Genomic DNA, 4,691 nt, shown 5'->3' on the forward strand with positions numbered 1-4,691 from the left:
GAGCAAATGTAATTTTTTTTCTAATGTCATCAGTTAATGATTATCATCTGCTTCCTGAACATCCTGATATGAAGGCAGAAAAAAAACACAAACATGACTGTTTTTAAGTACCAGTACACACAGCTGCTTTGGTTCATATGCACTGTAAACATTACTTTAGTTAGTCAACAAAATGGAATGCAAAAGACTACCTCTTTATTGGTAAAAGAGTTGCATCAATCTGTTTTGCTGCACTGTAACATGAGGGTCCACCCTATTAGGTCTGGATAGTACAATCACATTTCATGCTGGGATTTGTAAAGCAAAGAACACAAATAAATGGCTTTCCTATATCGCAACAATTAATGATTATACTAATGAAAAAATCAGTTTCACTCAAAGATGTTACTAAGCCCCAGTGGCCTAATGGATAAGGCACTGGCCTCCTAAGCTAGGGATTGTGGGTTCAAGTCCCGTCTGGGGTGATAGGCTTTATTTCATTAAAATAATTTTGGAGATGTTCCTTTTATTCTTGCTTCATACTGCACAAATGGCTCCACCAGAAACTTTTATCTGCTTATCAATCCGGAACTGTTCAGCTTGCAAAATTATGGCCCAGTATCTAAAAGCAGACATTTATCCTAATGACATTGTGGATTAGTTTTCTGAAAAGTTTACTATCACCTGGGACAGTGGCTTCAAGTCCCATCTAGGATGCATGTTCCTTTGTTGCTCATTCTCATTCTAGAAGTTATGCTTTTTTTCAATTCAGGTGACTGTCTTAATGGTATTGCAGAAAATCCATATATAACAAAACATACCTATTAAGTTTTAATTGCAATTTAATATCAGAGTGGCTACAAAATAACAATTTCTATTGCAATTGCTGATGGGTTTCTTGAAGTCCTTTCATCAATGTCATCAAAAGGGTAATTATCTGCCATTTATATTTCTTTGGACACTGACTTTACTGACAATTTAGGTGCTTCAGACCAAAAAAACAATGTTTACCTTTAAATATAGAGCACAAGTGAGATTTAACTTATTTTTATTTAAAGATACTGCATTTTTGGTAGTATAGTGTATATTTTCCCTATGCAACATTAAAGTTACATATATCTATACCAAATATTATTTAAGATAAATAAACAGGAATTATTTTACAATTTTGATAATATTGAACTGTACAACAATGGCATGAATTCATTGCAATATACACCTATGGATACATAAAACTGGGCAATAACACAAATGCACAATATAATTGATTACCTTATGATTAGAATATTACTTTTATTAGGTACTTTAGTATTGGGTGCAGTAGTTTAGTGGATTTAAAAAGTAACTAATTTAAAATTAATAAACCAAGTTAATTTACTTAGTCAACTCGAAGCTAAAATCACTCAACTAAAAATAATGCGCTTTGGCCATGTGCTCCTGTGGTGCAATCGGTCTGTGCACAGGACTTATAAGACAGTATCTGTTGAGCAATGCTGAGGTTGTGAGTTCAAGCCTCACCTGGAGCAAATGTAATTTTTTTTCTAATGTCATCAGTTAATGATTATCATCTGCTTCCTGAACATCCTGATATGAAGGCAGAAAAAAAACACAAACATGACTGTTTTTAAGTACCAGTACACACAGCTGCTTTGGTTCATATGCACTGTAAACATTACTTTAGTTAGTCAACAAAATGGAATGCAAAAGACTACCTCTTTATTGGTAAAAGAGTTGCATCAATCTGTTTTGCTGCACTGTAACATGAGGGTCTACACTATTAGGTCTGGATAGTACAATCAAATTTCATGCTGGGATTTGTAAAGCAAAGAACACAAATAAATGGCTTTCCTATATCGCAACAATGATTATACTAATGAAAAAATCAGTTTCACTCAAAGATGTTACTAAGCCCCAGTGGCCTAAAGGATAAGACACTGGCCTCCTAAGCCAGGGATTGTGGGTTCAAGTCCTGTCTGGGGTGATAGGCTTTATTTCATTAAAATAATTTTGGAGATGTTCCTTTTATTCTTGCTTCATACTGCACAAATGGCTCCACCAGAAACTTTTATCTGCTTATCAATCCGGAACTGTTCAGCTTGCAAAAATATGGCCCATTATCTAAAAGCAGACATTTATCCTAATGACATTGTGGATTAGTTTTCTGAAAAGTTTACTATCACCTGGGACAGTGGCTTCAAGTCCCATCTAGGATGCATGTTCCTTTGTTGCTCATTCTCATTCTAGAAGTTATGCTTTTTTTCAATTCAGGTGACTGTCTTAATGGTATTGCAGAAAATCCATATATAACAAAACATACCTATAAAGTTTTAATTGCAATTTAATATCAGAGTGGCTACAAAATAACAATGTCTATTGCAATTGCTGATGGGTTTCTTGAAGTCCTTTCATCCTTGTCATCAAAAGGGTAATTTTCTGCTTTTTATATTTCTTTGGACACTGACTTTACTGACAATTTAGGTGCTACAGACCAAAAAAACAATGTTTACCTTTAAATATAGAGCACAAGTGAGATTTAACTTATTTTTATTTAGAGATACTGCATTTTTGGTAGTATACTGTATATTTTCCCTATGCAACATTAAAGTTACATATATCTATACCAAATATTATTTAAGATAAATAAACAGGAATTATTTTACAATTTTGATAATATTGAACTGTACAACAGTGGCATGAATTCATTGCAATATACACCTATGGATACATAAAATTGGGCAATAACACAAATGCACAATATAATTGATTACCTTATGATTAGAATATTACTTTTATTAGGTACTTTAGTATTGGGTGCAGTAGTTTAGTGGATTTAAAAAGTAACTAATTTAAAATTAATAAACCAAGTTAATTTACTTAGTCAACTCGAAGCTAAAATCACTCAACTAAAAATAATGCGCTTTGACCATGTGCTCCTGTGGCGCAATCGGTCTGTGCACAGGACTTATAAGACAGTATCTGTTGAGCAATGCTGAGGTTGTGAGTTCAAGCCTCACCTGGAGCAAATGTAATTTTTTTTCTAATGTCATCAGTTAATGATTATCATCTGCTTCCTGAACATCCTGATATGAAGGCAGAAAAAAAACACAAACATGACTGTTTTTAAGTACCAGTACACACAGCTGCTTTGGTTCATATGCACTGTAAACATTACTTTAGTTAGTCAACAAAATGGAATGCAAAAGACTACCTCTTTATTGGTAAAAGAGTTGCATCAATCTGTTTTGCTGCACTGTAACATGAGGGTCCACACTATTAGGTCTGGATAGTACAATCAAATTTCATGCTGGGATTTGTAAAGCAAAGAACACAAATAAACGGCTTTCCTATATCGCAACAATTAATGATTATACTAATGAAAAAATTAGTTTCACTCAAAGATGTTACTAAGCCCCAGTTGCCTAATGGATAAGACACTGGCCTCCTAAGCCAGGGATTGTGGGTTCAAGTCCCATCTGGGGAGAAAGGTTTATTTCATTAAAATAATTTTGGAGATGTTCCTTTTATTCTTGCTTCATACTGCACAAATGGCTCCACCAGAAACTTTAATCTGCTTAACAATCTGGAACTGTTCAGCTTGCAAAATTATGGCCCAGTATCTAAAAGCAGATATTTATCCTAATGAAATTGTGGATTAGTTTCCTGAAAAGTTTACTATCCCCTGGGACAGTGGCTTCAAGTCCCATCTAGGATGCATGTCCCTTTGTTGCTCATACTCATTCTAGAAGTTATGCTTTTTTTCAATGCAGGTGACTGTCTTAATGGTATTGCAGAAAATCCATATATACCAAAACATACCTATTAAGTTTTAATTGCAATTTAATATCAGAGTGGCTACAAAATAACAATGTCTATTGCAATTGCTGATGGGTTTCTTGAAGTCCTATCATCCTTGTCATCAAAAGGGTAATTTTCTGCTTTTTATATTTCTTTGGACACTGACTTTACTGACAATTTAGGTGCTACAGACCAAAAAAACAATGTTTACCTTTAAATATAGAGCACAAGTGAGATTTAACTTATTTTTATTTAAAGATACTGCATTTTTGGTAGTATAGTGTATATTTTCCCTATGCAACATTAAAGTTACATATATCTATACCAAATATTATTTAAGATAAATAAACAGGAATTATTTTACAATTTTGATAATATTGAACTGTACAACAATGGCATGAATTCATTGCAATATACACCTATGGATACATAAAACTGGGCAATAACACAAATGCACAATATAATTGATTACCTTATGATTAGAATATTACTTTTATTAGGTACTTTAGTATTGGGTGCAGTAGTTTAGTGGATTTAAAAAGTAACTAATTTAAAATTAATAAACCAAGTTAATATACTTAGTCAACTCGATGCTAAAATCACTCAACTAAAAATAAAGTGCTTTGTCCATGTGCTCCTGTGGCGCAATCGGTCTGTGCGCGGTACTTATAAGACAGTATCTGTTGAGCAATGCTGAGGTTGTGAGTTCAAGCCTCACCTGGAGCAAATGTAAATTTTTTTCTAATGTCATCAGTTAATGATTATCATCTGCTTCCTGAACATCCTGATATGAAGGCAGAAAAAAAACACAAACATGACTGTTTTTAAGTACCAGTACACACAGCTGCTTTGGTTCATATGCACTGTAAACATTACTTTAGTTAGTCAACAAAATGGAATGCAAAAGACTACCTCTT

At 33.5% G+C, this 4,691-nt stretch overlaps 1 non-coding gene across 1 annotated transcript; it reads left to right on the forward strand.

Annotated features, from left to right (window-relative positions):
* The first annotated feature begins 391 nt into the window (after positions 1-391).
* Positions 392-464, forward strand: TRNAR-CCU (transfer RNA arginine (anticodon CCU)). Its single transcript has one exon. It is a non-coding gene; the product is annotated as a tRNA-Arg (tRNA).
* The last annotated feature ends 4,227 nt before the right edge of the window (positions 465-4,691 follow it).

The sequence above is a fragment of the Taudactylus pleione genome, unplaced genomic scaffold, assembly GCF_031769625.1.
Source record: "Taudactylus pleione unplaced genomic scaffold, aTauple2 ptg000473l, whole genome shotgun sequence".
Lineage (NCBI taxonomy): Eukaryota > Metazoa > Chordata > Amphibia > Anura > Myobatrachidae > Taudactylus > Taudactylus pleione.